The sequence below is a fragment of the Perissodus microlepis genome, chromosome 3, assembly GCF_051167445.1.
Source record: "Perissodus microlepis isolate ML-2025 ecotype Zambia chromosome 3, ASM5116744v1, whole genome shotgun sequence".
Lineage (NCBI taxonomy): Eukaryota > Metazoa > Chordata > Actinopteri > Cichliformes > Cichlidae > Perissodus > Perissodus microlepis.
Window position 1 is genome coordinate 29,090,795 of NC_140463.1, and position 15,732 is coordinate 29,106,526.

General features: G+C 44.9%; 1 pseudogene; it reads right to left on the minus strand.

The window, feature by feature from the left end:
* Window positions 1-2,866: 2,866 nt before the first annotated feature.
* Window positions 2,867-15,216, minus strand: LOC146391017 (up-regulator of cell proliferation-like; annotated as a pseudogene).
* Window positions 15,217-15,732: the final 516 nt, after the last annotated feature.

A 15,732-nucleotide genomic window follows, 5' to 3' on the forward strand; every position in this document is an offset into this window, starting at 1 on the left:
CCTGTGAAAACTCTTGGCGAATCCAAAAGCAGTGTGGCCAGCTGTTCTGGATGCAGGAGTAGATCTACATACTGAATTACTTTAAACCACGGGATTTCAGATAAGCAAGAACAAAACCCATTACTCCATACGGATTGTTCTTTGGAGGAACTATTAAACTCACAATATCCGCTTCATCAGGAGTCAGGTCTGAAGAGACTACTCATTTTATTTTATTTTTGCTTTTATTTTCAAAAAAGCGCTTTTCTCAGTTAATCTTCTCTGTTAATTTTCTTTGTTGTTTACATTGGTTTATTGCACCATTGTAACATCGTAATAAGCCTGCCGGCTGTTCAACATTCAATTCTCTCAAATTTATTTTATTCCTCTCGAATCTAGTCTATAAGCCTAGCCTAACTATACTAAGCAGGTGTTACATAATGAAATATGATTATTTTAAAAAGTTGCATTATTCAGACTCGTAAAAACACTACATAATAACAGATAATAATATAACGTAAAAACTCTCTTTTTTTTTTTTTTTTTTTTTTAAGACTAAAAATATGTAAGCTGGTTCCAGAGACAGTCACATGGACTATATCCAAGATTTTGTGAAAAGCTCAAACCCATGAAAGACACTGTTTACCCCACCGCCTTTGTTAGACTACGTCCACACGTACCCGGGTATTTTTGAAAACGCAGATTTTTCTATGCGTTTGCACCTTTCGTCCACACGTAAACGGCGTTTTTGGTCACTGAAAACTGAGATTTTTAAAAACTCCGGCCAGGGTGGATATTTTTGAAAACTACGTTTTTGCATTTACGTGTGGACGAGGAAAACAGAGAAAACACAGCGTCAAAGGTATGCGCATTTTTTGACGTCACACTGTGCGCCACGTTATTGTTTTGGTGAAATGAATTTCTACAATACTATTACTGTTAATTGTACTCTCTGCAGTGTTTAAATGCTTACATTTACACACACAGTTACTGTCCCTCAACACATACGACTCGGTTCTGCTTCTATGCCCCAGCTTTGTTTACTTTTTCCCACCGAGGCTTCTAGACTTCTGATTGGCCAACATTTCTGCACGGTTAGGAATATATCGCCACCTGTTGCTTTGGCATGTTCCTAGCAGCGTTTTCCTTAATTTCTGCGTTTACGTGTGGACGGGATTATTTTTTAAAATGAAAACGGAAAATCTCCGTTTTCAAAAATACCCGTGTACGTGTGGACGTAGCCTTAGAGAACAGGGAGGATGAATTTTCACATAATTTTCCTTATTTAATAAGAAACTAATTTATAAAACAGATGATGAAATATACGAGATGTCAAGAAAAATACATGTTATTTTTTTCCCCAGATTTATTGATCTGATGTCACTGCAATTTATAAAACACAATAGAAAGTCTCATTTTGATAACACACCCAACCAGAGACATTAAAGCATTGAATATACTGTGTGCTTACACAAAAAAGGCATATAGCTCATCAGGATCAATTCACAACCTGGTCTACCTTCTCCCTGTGTATAAACCTATCGTACACAGGGAACCATGCTGTGAAAAGATAGTTAGACTGAAGTGGGCTCTGAGGGATGGTGGATTGAATTACAGACTACAATTGATTTTTTTTATTTTTTGTAGATAACACACAGTTTGATCCACTGTTTGCTATTTGTGTAAGTGTACACAAATTATTTATAAAGTCTGAGTCTTTTTTTTTTTTACTTTGTTATTGAAAAAAAGAAGAAAACTGACTTATCCATAATAGAAATGTGAATATATCAATTACGAAAAAAAAAAAAAAAGAGAAGAAAAACAACACATACAAAACATATATTTGATATCAGATTATTTTTCATTAATTCAGTTAAATTGAACTCAGGGGAAGAGTTCCACACTGGTAAATTTTCTGTGTACTGAGAGTATGTTACTTTTGTCTTGGAAAATATTGAGGCATTTTCTTCAATATCATGAAAACTACATCTGCGATATCTTGTGTACAGCAGAAGGAAATGAGGAGCAATACGAGTAGTTACTTGTATGCCTCATCAAGACTTTTTTCTGCTATGAGCATCAAGATCCTTCAGCTGTATATTTGAAAGACTCTTTTCCAAAACTTTGCAGACTCCATTCACTTAATAACTCATTTGCACAGCTCCCCTTATGTTTCAGATTTTCTCTCAGACAGTAGGACACTCTGTCTGTGACATTTGAGGTTTGTTGTTCAGAGAAAGACAGTTTTTCTAAAGTTTCCTTCCACATCTTCTCAAACTCTTTGTCCAACTCTGCGTCTGTCATTTGGACTTTTTTCTTTCGACATTTATCAATTAATGCACGCACAGCTTTTTCAATCGCTTTTGTATGATTGTTTTTGATTTTATCAATTTCTGTCATTCCTTGTCTGATTCCTGTTGCTGCTTCAAGCTGATACATTGCACCAGTTTCTATTTCACAACGAAGGATCTTTGCACTGTTTGAGAATTCCTCTTTGTATCCTTCAACCAGATACACATGACCCTCTGTTTGCTTGAAATATTGTGTCACATTGTTCAGAATCTTTGTCTCCCATGCAGACAGCACTGTGGAGGCTTCACTTTTCAAAGATCTGAGAAATTCTCTCATGTCAGATGTTTCAGATTTTGCTGCAATGGTACCAAAATTGTGAATTTTAGTTTCTGCGTTTCTTACCCAGGTGTACATTTCTTTTCTGAACTCCCACTCCCAAATGTTGAATTGTGTGCAGAGCTTCATGTATGCATCAGCTACGAGGCTGTTTCTGAAGCTGAAGATAAAGTTTTCATGCTTTACTGCATTCCACAGACTTTTCACCCACTCTTTAAACTCCATGATATCATTAGCAGATGACTCACAATTTCTCACTAGTTAGATGATGTTTTTCTTGAGCTCATATACAGCCTCACTGTATCCTGCATTAACTGGTGCCATTGGTGGGTTTCCATTCCAGAGTCCAGGAATGTACCAGTTCCCAGTGTCTGGACTGTACTCCATCACATCAGTGAAGCTCTTGTTCCCCTCTTTCTTTTCCATTTTGGCTGCTGCCTGAGTCATCTCATTTAACTGATCCAGGAGCAGTTTCCTGTCTCGTAAGTTCTTATCATGGGCTGAAACATCCGACACATTCTGGTGAACAAACTGACATTTAGGCTTTTTGCCCACCTCCTTCATCCTGAGAAAAGCGTGCACAACTATTTGTAGGATATCCTTCATTTCAATTAAATTCTCCATTGCAATGTTCACTATGGTGACATCACTTAGCCCCACAACAAGTGTTGCAAGCTCATTGTCGTGCTCATAGCTGTTGTCCAGTTGTGCAAGTTCTGGTGACTTTAAGCCCTCAGTGTCAATGATCACCATGAAGTCACAGTTTAGGACTTTTTTCATGTCTTCATTGATTTTGATGAGCAACATAAAGGCACCTCGAGTACATCGACCACTGCTGACTGCAAACTGCACTCCAAACATGGTGTTAAGGAGAGTGGACTTTCCTGTGCTCTGAACTCCAAGAACTGTGACTACTCATATCTTTCTCTTCTTTCCTTTTTTCTTTGGAGACACCAGGTCACTGAGCTGAGAGAGAACATCACTCACCCATCTGAGAGGGATGTTGGATGCATCTCCATCTACAAGCTCAAGAGGAAATCCATCAAGCAACAGCTCTGCACACAGTTTGGGCAGATGCTGCAATTGTTGACGTGATCTGTCTGTTTTTGGTAGAGACAGTGAAGCTTCATAGATCTGACCCATTTCACGGAAGAAGTGTTCAGTCCCCAGTGAGCTGTTGGAAATTTGTCTGTCAATTTCTTTGATCTCCTCTTTGTTCTCAGAGTTTTTGCATTTTTCTTTATATTTCTCCCTGAGTTCAGACAGTTTTATACGAGACACATTATCGAGGTTCATTCGCATCCATTTCAGGAAATAAAGCCTCTCTGTTCCTCGGCTTGATATCCCATTGATGAAGTTTGTCATAGCTGTTGACATCTCATAAGAGTTCTGCTTTTTCCGCAGTTCATATTTCTGTTTCTGAAGATCACTTTTGTAGTCTTCTATATTTTTAGACCCAACATTTCGAAGTCGAAACTCTTCCTTCTCTAACAGGGTCAGTGTTTTCCATATTTGGTGTTGCCTGGGAAGCTGATCTTCTTTATATTTATGGATGTCTTGAATTTCTTCAGTGATGGTTTTTGCATTTTTCTTTGCAGTCTGGCACTCTGGAGAGTCTTCATCAACCAGGATTCCCAGTTTATGAGCAACGTCCACCATCTTCTCTATTTTCATCTTCCTCTCTGATTTCTCAATCACATTTCTGACAGTTTTCCTCAAATCTTTTACAAAGTCAGCATCATTTTTCTGCTTTGTCTTAATAATGATGTTGTTTTCAGTTAAATCCAACTGAGTTGCAAGTTTTTTCAAAACATCTAAACTGAGTTGGCCTCTCTCATAGATCTGTGCGTTTTTGTTCTGGCTTTTAAGAAGATTGAACACAGACTCAGAATCCAAATGCTCAAAGAAAACAAAAACTGCTGCAGATGTCTGACACAAAAAGGAGTATTGTGTTTCAAATGAAGCAATGTCCCCACGAAGGTTAGCTACAGCCACTGGCTGACCGAAAATATCAATGTTTGTGTTTCCACCAGGAAGATACCAAGTAATTTCAGTCAGTCCGTTGGAAATTCTTCTTGGACTGTCACCACACTCCATGTTGTGGTGAACAAAGGTGTCGTGGTACTGCTGGTCATTGCTAAGAAGTTTATTGAGAATCTCTGACTTGGACAAGGAGCACTCACCGAGTCTGACAAAAGAGACCATTGGAAGTTCAGAGAGAACGATTCTTTCTTCAATGAAGCCCTTTGACTGTGAAAGAGACTGAGGTCTGTACTTTTTAACAATATCTCTCATGGCCCACAGCATGAATGTGCACTGTCCTGTGTCACAATTAGGAAGCAGCAGAGGGACAGAGAACTGACACATGGACATTTTTAGTGCCATTTCCTGCTGTAGAAAACCATCAGAACACAGAAAGAGAGCAGTGATTATGTTGAGCGGGTTCACCATGTTGCCTTTGTTTGAACTGTCGATCATATTTTCAAGATCTATATTTGTACTCCCTGTTTCATCATCACCGCTTGAATCAGATTCTGCTGTACATTTCGCATTCCTAGCAGTGACATTAAACATCATTAATTTCTTTAGAAAATACCATGGAAGGTCTGATTTACACTTGGCAGGTTCATCAGTGATGATCTTCTTATCAATCTCAAGTATTCTGCTGAGTGATAAAAATTCAAATTCAAATTTTATTTGTCACGTACACAGTCATACACAGTACAATATGCAGTGAAATGCTTAGACAACTGCTCGTGACCTAAAGAAAAAAAGAAAAGGCTATGAATAAGATAGGAAATAAATATGAAAATTAAAAAGGGTAAATTTAACTAGGAAGGAATAAAATAAAATATATAAATTAAAGTTGAAAAATAAAATAACTGTACAACAAATACACAATACACAGTATAGAACTATATAAGAATGTATGAAGAAATATATATATATATATATATATATATATATATATATATATATATATATACATACACACACACAATAACAGCAGCTGTACAAGTATTAACTGGAAATGAAGAATATAATGACCAGTGTTGTGCAATCCACATTATTTAGTGTCCTGTGCAGTGCAAATATGCTTAAAGTGATTAAGTGATGAAGTGAAAAACAATGTCCAGAATGTCCAGTGTGTGTAAGAACTATATGTGTGGGTCAGTACTGTGTGGTGGTGTGATTGAGAGACCGTATCGCCTGCGGGAAGAAGCTCCTCCTCAGTCTCTCTGTGTTGGTCTTCAGGGAGCGGAATCGCTTTCCTGACCTCAACAGAGAGAACAGTCCGTTGTTGGGATGGCTGAGGTCCTTCACGATCTTCCTGGCCTTGGTCCAGCACCGCCTGTTGTAGATTGAGTGCAGGTCAGGGAGCTCGGAGCGGATGGTGCGCTCAGCTGACCGCACAACCCTCTGTAGAGCTCGTCTGTCCTGCATGGTGCTGTTCCCGAACCAGGTTAAGATGTTTCCCGTCAGGATGCTCTCTATGGCGCACGAGTAAAAGTTCCTGAGCACCTTGGAGGGCAGTTGGAAGTCTCTCAAGCGTCTGAGGTGGTAGAGACGCTGACGGGCCTTTTTCACCACGGTGTTGATGTGACAGGACCATGACAGGTCCTGCGTGATGTGAACTCCGAGGTATTTGAAGCTGTCCACTCTCTCCACTGGGCACTCGTTGATGACAGGGGTCTGGTAGTTCCTCTCCTGCTTAGTGCTGAAGTCCACTATCAGCTCCTTTGTCTTACTGACGTTTAGAAGGAGGTTGTTCCTCTGGCACCAGTTCTCCAGATTCCTAATCTCCTTCAGGTAGGCCGTCTCGTTGTTATCAGAGATCAGGCCCACCACGACGGTGTCGTCAGCAAACTTGATGATGGTGGTGGAGCTGGTAGTGGCCACACAGTCATATGTGTACAGAGAGTACAGCAGGGGGCTCAGAACACACCCCTGGGGGGCTCCAGTGCTGAGAGTGGTGGAGGCTGAGATATGTCCGCCCATCCTTACTGCCTGTGGTCTGCCAGTTAGGAAGTTGGAGATCCACTGACACATAGATGAGCTGAGTCCCAGATGCTCCAGCTTGGTGGTGAGTGTGGAGGGAATTATGGTATTAAATGCAGAGCTGTAGTCTATGAAGAGCATTTTAACATAATTCCCCCTTCTAGTGTCCAAGTGAGTAAGTGATGTGTGGAGGAGATGAGAGATGGCATCGTCTGTGGAACGATTTGGACGGTAAGTGAACTGTAGTGGGTCCAGTGTGTCTGGTAGTGAAGAAATGATGAAGTCTCTGACCAGGCGTTCAAAGCACTTCATCACTACTGAGGTGAGGGCTACAGGGCGATAGTCATTGAGAGAAGCAGGGTGGGGTTTCTTCGGGACAGGAACAATGATGGACTCTTTAAAGCATGTGGGGATCACCGACTGAGATAAAGAGATGTTGAATATCTCAGTGAACACAGGAGCTAGCTGGTATGCGCAGTCTCTGAGGATACAACCTGGGATGCCGTCTGGTCCTGCTGCTTTCCTGGTGTTCACTCTCTTGAAGGCTCTCCTTACTTCATGCTCGGAGATGACGAGCACGTTTCCGGTGCTGGCAGTATCTTCCTGTCTGCAGCCGTTAGCGCCGCTAGCACTAGCATCGTTGGAGTCCTTAGCTGCAGCCTCGAAGCGAGCATAGAAAGTGTTCAGCTCGTCTGCCAGAGTCACGGCCGCGTTCGTCATACCGGTTGTTGGTGCTTTATAATCCGTTATTGTCCTTAGTCCCCGCCACAGGCTCCTAGAGTCACTCTGTTGGAGTTGTGACTCTAGTTTCCTCCCGTAGCGCTGCTTCGCCTCTTTCACCGCCTTTCGCACGTTATATGACGCGGCTTTGTACGGGTCCATGTCCCCCGTCGTGAGTCCCGTGTTGTAGGCAGCGGTGCGGGATCTCAGAGCGTCGCGGATGGTTTTATCCACCCACGGCTTCTGGTTGGGAAACGTTGTGATAGTCTTTGTCTCCACGGTATCATCCGCTAGTTTCCCGATGAATCCCACAACCGCTTCCGTAAACACGTTGACATCATCATCGGAGCTGTTTCTGAACATGTCCCAGTCTGCGTCATCGAGTGCGTCCTGTAACGCGGCCACCGATTGATCCGTCCAGCGCGCGACCTTCCTCTGAACCGGAACTTCCTGTTTCAGCCTTTGTTTGTATTTTGGCATGAGGAAGATGGCGGCGTGATCGGATTTGCCAAACGGAGGGCGAGATTGTGCCTTGTAGCTGTCCTTGACCGTAGTGTAGCAGTGGTCCAGTGTCCTTTCACCTCTGGTGGGGCAGGTGATGTGTTGATAAAAGTTCGGCGCTGTGCGTTTGAGGTTGGCACTATTAAAGTCCCCCGTCACAATAAGCGCAGCGTCCCGGTGTTGTGTCTGGTGCTGTGTGAGTGCCTCATGCAGCTCGCATAAGGCGGTGACCGTGTCCACTTGTGGTGGAATATAAACGGCACTTATAATGACCGATGTAAATTCCCAAGGTAGATAAAAAGGACGACACATGATGGACAGTAGTTCCAGATTTGGTGTGCAGGAGCGTGTGAGAGGAACAACGTTCGCACTGTTGCACCAATTGTTGTTCACCATTAAACACACGCCGCCTCCCCTTGACTTCCCCGAGTCCCGTGTCCTGTCCATGCGGTGAACCGAGAAGAACTCGGCCGGCTGGATGGCGTGGTCCGGCACCGCTGGGTTCAGCCATGTCTCGGTGAAGCACAGGAGATTGCAGTCCCGAATGTCTCTCTGGAACTTTATCCTGGCCCTGAGGTCATCAAGCTTGTTCTCCAGTGACTGGACGTTGGCGAGCAGGATGCTAGGCAGAGGTGTGCGGTGTGCACGAGCTCTCAGCCTGTTCCTGACGCCGGCTCGCTTCCCTCTAGGCCGCCGCTTCCCTTTGTTCTCCCTCAAGATCTCACTCGGCCAGCTCGGATCCGGTGTTAAAAACTTCGAATTGTGAGTACATTGTATACCAATAGAAACAAGAGTGTCACTGTCATACCTAATGTACCCAATGGTGATGATTTTGCCGATTTAGAGACGCTGGAAACTAACTTAAAAAACAAAGACAAAGAAAAGGTGGTCGGAGCAGTTGTGACGGCAGCCGACCTCACCGGCGCCATCTTGATTTTTTTTTTTTTTTTTTTTGATAGCTTCTCTCTGTAGTACTGCTTCAAGTCCAATTCTTCCAATAAGCTATCCAGGTGTTTCACTGTGAATAAAAAGATTCTTATTATTTCTGAAGAAACTTTTTATAAAACATAGATTTAAAATTCACAACCTTGGTTATTATGTTTAAGAATTTAAATAATATTGTAGTGGGTCAGGGCTGTTCGGGGTTCTGTTTGTACAGTTATGTTTTGTTTATGTTGCCATAGTGACAGGTGACGCCCTCTCGCTGCGACGGTGTGTCCTTCCGGGGTCAGAGGGCGCCCTGTGTTGTTGTTGTTGCCACGCTGAGCAGTTAGCTAGCGGCAGTGTTTGCTGCGAATGTAAATAAACGGCTGTGCTCCCTGGCTAGCTCAGGGGAAGCAAGACCAAACGATACCTCCGTCTCCTCCTTGTCTGAGCTCGCCACAATATCTTTTAAATTCAAAATGTATTTATATATAATATAACATTAAATTGATCATTTTCTGCGTTATATGATTATTTAAGATTCCATCTATCCACCAATTCCACTTATCCTTGCCAGGGTCACTGGATCCTATCCAAGCTATTATAGCACAAGAGGTGGGGCACACCCTAGACAGATTCCCAGTCTGTCACAGGACTAACACATAGATAGAGATCTCTCACATTCACAATGAAGAATCACCAATTAAGCTCCCCCTCCACTAACTAAGACTGGACTGTGGGAGGATGCTGGAGTACCGAGAAAGACCCCAGGCAAACACAGGGGGAACATGCTCCACACAGAAAACCCTCTTTTTTCACATTGAGATTTGTGTTTACACTGGGTCCACATATCTGTAATTTCAATTTCTTAAGGTATTTTTTGTATTCTTTAAGTAACTGCTGTATGCAAAACCCCAATTGTGAAAATGCTACATGATGCTCTGCAAAGTGTAAATAAAAACAGAATTTAAATTTTACTTAATTTGTTTCTCTTTTCATGTAAATCCAAATGCTGAGTGATAGAAAAAGAAAAACAACTATTTTTATAGAGCAAAGAAGAGCAAAAAAAAAAATTTCTAAAGGGAGCATTGATTTCATTTATTTTTATTTTATTTTATTAGTATTTTCCTCAAATGTGTCAAATATATATTTTCTCATCTAAATGTCCACTGAGCTGTGTGCCAGGGGGCGGTAATGCTCCTTAACATTGGTTGCCAACCAAGAAGAAGAAGCTGTGAGCCAGGAGGGAGGGGGTGAGTGAGTCCTGAGTGATTTGCTTACGCTACGATTCAGCACAGGAGGGAGGGGGAGCACTCAAATGTGTTGTTAGCATGTTAGCAGAGCGATGCTACTGTGAACTGAGGAGCTATTGTCTTGATGTGAGCTTTCTACTCAGGGTTTTTTCTTCCAGTTCAGAGCAGCCAGATATATTTCTACTAATGAAATTAGTTTGCTAACAGCAACAGGGATGAGTCAGTAAAGTGATTCTCAAGTACTGAACGATTCGTTCATGATTCCAACATCACTAGTGTCAAGACACACCTGTCTTTCTCGGCAGTCCTCGCTCGCGCTGAGGTTCCGCGTTTGTAAGTCGGACTTTAATTCTGATTTTCCTTCTTCGGATTAAATAAACGCAAATAAAATGTAATAAAGTTTTCCATCGGGGCATGCAGCTTCCAACTCTCCCCATCCTCACTAGTTAGTAAAGCACCGGTTTAACTAAGAATTTTATTTTGGTTTAAAACATGTTCACACACACACAGAGACCCACAAAACAGCTGTCTAAAAAGGTGGCATTTTTGGTGATAAAATGACAGAGTCCTATTCCATATTTTTCATGATCATATTTTTGGGGAATTATTGATTATTAACGAGTTATAAAATATCATAACTTTATGATATTTATAAAAATTATGACTGCCATTAACTCTTACTATTTCCATTATTACTTTCTAGGTCATAAATCATTTTCTCAGAGGCCATAAATCACTCGTTTTGACATAAGGGGATTTATCCCCCTCCTCACAAAGTCTGTTTCATTGTTGCTATTTTGAAAAAGACCACCAACTTCCTGTCTCTCTCCTTCGTCACATGAACAATTTGAACACTTTCATAAATGTAAGTAATAGAAAGCAAACTGAAAAGAAAACACTGAGTTTGGTTTTCATTCTCCCCACACAAGTGTCAGTCTTTTTGTATTAATGATTGCTTCAGTTTCTGGCCTTGATGTATTAAACACTTTAATACAGTGTGAAAAAGCAATTAGAAATTTAGAGTAAAAGCTAAAAGCTCTGCATTCAAAATCTGACTTAAGATGATTGATTTAAGGCTTCATCACAACACAAAAATAAGACTGAACAGCAAGAAAAATGAAAAGAACTTTCTTGAGGAAACTTCTGCTTGTGGCAGACTGAGCCCTATGCTGCCAATTGATGTTTGAATGGGCTGAATTTATATTTTTTCATTGCTTTTCCAAACTATAGTCTCGGGGGGGCTCGCCCCTCTGCCACAAGAAAAAGAGGAAGATTACAGACTAGAGTGGTGCACTGAAGAAGGCAGCTTCGTGGATCCACAAACTAGTTCCTCGCCTTCCTTTTCATGCACATAATAGAAATATCACCGAAAAAAAGAGCAGCATAAAACATCCTACCTTTACAGAAGAGAGCTCTCTGTCTGATGCCGTCATCCATTTTTGTCCTCTTGCTGCAGTATTGTTCTCTTGCGACTTCCTTTCAATCCTTGAGGAAGTGTAATGCAGCAGGGATGCTGACCACCTGTTTTACACGGTTATGCGAACACTCAGGATCACATGATTTCTTGTGAAGCTTTCCAGAGCAAACTGCAGTCCTTTCTGCAGATTAAAGACATTGTGCTAGCCAGAGAGTAAATACTGAACCCATTGCACAGGGCAGAATAGTTTTACCTAAAATGAATCATTAAGCTTTAGGGTTACAAACCAGGGCAAATGTCAGAATTAAAATTACTTTTTATATTTTCTACTAAAACATAGATTATTAAAGTAATATGAAGACAAAAATATGTGCTATTCAACTGTGTAATATGCATTATAAGGTTACTTTAAATACATTACTCTAAGAAAATTCCCCTAACATATAGACTGTCACGGCGAGTGAAATGAGCCGTGTGGAAAATAAAGGAGGATCCAAACGCAGGCACTTGTACAGGTGTGAGGGTGGTTTATTAAACACAAAAAGGAAATGACAAACGGCGAACGGAGCAAAGACTAAACTAAACTGGGAACAAACTGACTACAGAACACGAACCTGAACATGAATGAAAGCGAGCAGAAACAGATGGCGGTTGGCGGTTGGCAGCAGGGAAACACACCGATGAAGCAGGGTGGAATACACAGACGGACCAGCAACTACAATAACCGAGGACACGACTTAAATACACACAGAGAAACACAGGGGAAGTACACACAGGTGGTGGACACAGCTGGGAATAATCAACAAGACGAGACAGAGGTAAAACTGAACACACTCACATGAGACGCAGACCTTCACAATAAAACAGGGAACGAGAACACTACACCAAGACGCAGACCTGACACTGAGAGACAGACAGAATGACACATGGAACCTGAACTAAACATGAAACCACGATTCCTAAAACATGGATAACAGAAACATGAAACTCTAATAATAATAATAATAATAATAATAATAATAATAATAATAATAATAATAATAATAATAATCATAATCATCATCATCATCATCACAACCACAAGAGAACAAGAAAACAATCCATGATGCAAAATTAAACCAAAACATAATAAACTCGAAATACTGGGTCCAACGGACCCAGAACCGTGACAGTACCCCCCCTCCAAGGGCTGGCTCCCGACAGCCCAAAACAAAAAAGCACAAAGCACCAGACCAGGGCGGGCGGAGGGGGTCCAGGATGGAGGGACAGAGACCAAACAAAAAACAAGGAGCACCAGAGACCAAAAACGCAGGAAAGCACATCAAAAACAAAACCACACTAGAGCTCAACAAGAGTCCATGAAAAGTTCAGGGGGCCAACCGTGCACACAGCAACGGCGGCGACGGGCGTACATTTCCGGAGGCCGACCGTGCACACGGCAACGGCGGCGGCACAGGCAAAACCAATCAGGAGGCCGACCACTCGGAAGGCAGTGGCGGCCACTGAGCAGGTCCGGAGGTCGGCCGCGATGCCAGCGGCGGCGACGAACTCTTTCCGGAGGCCGTCCCCGAAGGCCATGATGCCAACTTAGAGGCCTGGAAAACGGCCGGCAGAGGCGAAGTGGAACAGGTCGAGCTGGCTCTGACGGCGGTGTGGCAACCGCAGGACCAGACGAGGCAGGACCAGACGAAGACACGGAGGCTGGACCAGGCGAAGGCACGGAGGCTGGACCAGGCGAAGGCACGGAGGCTGGACCAGGCGAAGGCACGGAGGCTGGACCAGGCGTGGATGAAGGCACGGGGGCTGGACCAGGCGTGGATGAAGGCACGGGGGCTGGACCAGGCGTGGATGAAGGCACCGAGGCAGGACCAGGCGTGGATGAAGGCACCGAGGCAGGACCAGGCGTGGATGAAGGCACCGAGGCAGGACCAGACGAAGGCGGAGCTGAAGCTGGACCAGACGAAGGCGGAGCTGAAGCTGGACCTGACGGCAGCGGGACGGCTGCGGAACCTGACGGCAGCGGGACGGCTGCGGAACCTGACGGCAGCGGGACGGCTGCGGAACCTGACAGTGGTGATGCTGCAGGCGGTGATGATGCAGGAGGTGGTGTGGATGCAGGCAACGGTGTAGAAGTCACAGGGGATGATTCAGCAGGTGATGGCTGAACAAACTTCCCCAGACCGTCAGCAGACGTGAGGATGTGCTTGCTGGGTCCTCCAGGACCCCCAGCAGATGAGGCGTGGTGCTGGGCGGGCTCCTCGGACCCACCAGCTGACTTGGCTTGAAGCTGGGCGGGCTCCTCGGACCCACCAGCTGACTTGGCTTGAAGCTGGGCGGGCTCCTCGGACCCACCAGCAGACGACACTTGAGGCTGGACGGGCGACTCGGGCCCTCCAGCAGACGACACTTGAGGCTGGACGGGCGACTCGGGCCCTCCAGCAGACGACACTTGAGGCTGGCTGGGTTCTCCCGAACCCCCAGCTGACGACACTTGAGGCTGGCTGGGTTCTCCCGAACCCCCAGCTGACGACACTTGAGGCAGGATGGGCTCCTCAGGCCCTCCAGCTGATGAGGCAGGACGCTGGCTGGGTTCACCTGAACCCCCAGCTAACATGACTTGAGACTGGACGGGCTCCTCTGGCCCTCCAGTGGAAACAGACACTGAAGCAGCAGGTACGGAGACCTCTGCCAGTGTGGACACTGGCTGGGACTGAGCAGCACAATGGCTAGACTCAGGCAGCAACAGTAGGATGCAGTCCTCAGAGGGCTGAAAGTGTTCCCCAATACACCCAGCAGAGGACGGAGGCGGACGGGTGAACTCACTTGAACTCTCAGGGGGTGCTGAGAGCTGAGACTGTTCTGGTGAGTTCTCCGGTGAGGCTTCTGGCGCTGGCGTCTTGACCTCTAGGGGTCCAGAGTTGGCTGGTGACTGACACCCAGCCTCTGGGGAGGCCCTAGAGGGAGCAACTGTCTCTGATATGGCCAGCTTAAGAGAACCAGCAGATATTGTGGTGAAGTGTGTTCCCTGCTTTGAATGAGACAGTGAGGATGGTGGCTGAGTAAATGAGCGGGCAGACAGCTGAACTGGTGGCGACAGAGCAATAGGCAGCAAAGCGGCTACAGACTGACCTACAGGTAGCGGAGACGATGGCAGTGGAGTCGTAACGAGAGGTGGAATGGCTGACTGAACGGAGGGCAGCGCGGCTGCTGACTGAACGGAGGGCAGCGCGGCTGCTGACTGAACGGAGGGCAGCGCGGCTGCTGACTGAACTGAGGGCAGCGTTACAGGCCTGGCATTTGACTGGGATGGAAGTGAGGATGGGACAATGGAGCGGACACGGTCATAAACATGGAACGAGGGTTCAGAACAGGCAGTCTTAGAAGCTATGGCCATGGGTGAGAAATCATTGTTATCCTCAGTAGAAACACAAAAAATTGCCCCAGAAACTACAGTCACAGAAGCAACAGAGTCAACAACAGTGTCCCTTTCACTCACCACAGCCGGCTGCTCTGACGTTCTGAACTCCGGCTGTGGGGTGCCGCGCCGGCGGCGCGAACGTCGCTTCCTCCGTGGAGACGGCTCCGACGGGCCGGGTAACTCCTCATCCGGCGGTACGGGCGGCACGTCCTCCGTTGAAGCGAGTGGGCGAGCAGTAGCGGCGGGGGGGTGGAGGTGTAGTTCATGGAGAATGAAGTTTTGTACGAGCGGGTGCAGTGAGTCCAACAGCCAGGGATAATCGGAAATAAGCTGTTGTAGCCTGACTTCCAGAACGTAGAGAAACGCTTCTCCCTCATGCTCGAGCCACAGGTTGATTAGTTTTGACACTGAGTCCGTTATGAGCTTTCGAAGCTCCGTGGGTGGGGTGAATGCCGCTGGATCCATATCTGGCTGGTCCGTACTGTCACGGCGAGTGAAATGAGCCGTGTGGAAAATAAAGGAGGATCCAAACGCAGGCACTTGTACAGGTGTGAGGGTGGTTTATTAAACACAAAAAGGAAATGGACAAACGGCGAACGGAGCAAAGACTAAACTAAACTGGGAACAAACTGACTACAGAACACGAACCTGAACATGAATGAAAGCGAGCAGAAACAGATGGCGGTTGGCGGTTGGCAGCAGGGAAACACACCGATGAAGCAGGGTGGAATACACAGACGGACCAGCAACTACAATAACCGAGGACACGACTTAAATACACACAGAGAAACACAGGGGAAGTACACACAGGTGGTGGACACAGCTGGGAATAATCAACAAGACGAGACAGAGGTAAAACTGAACACACTCACATGAGACGCAGACCTTCACAA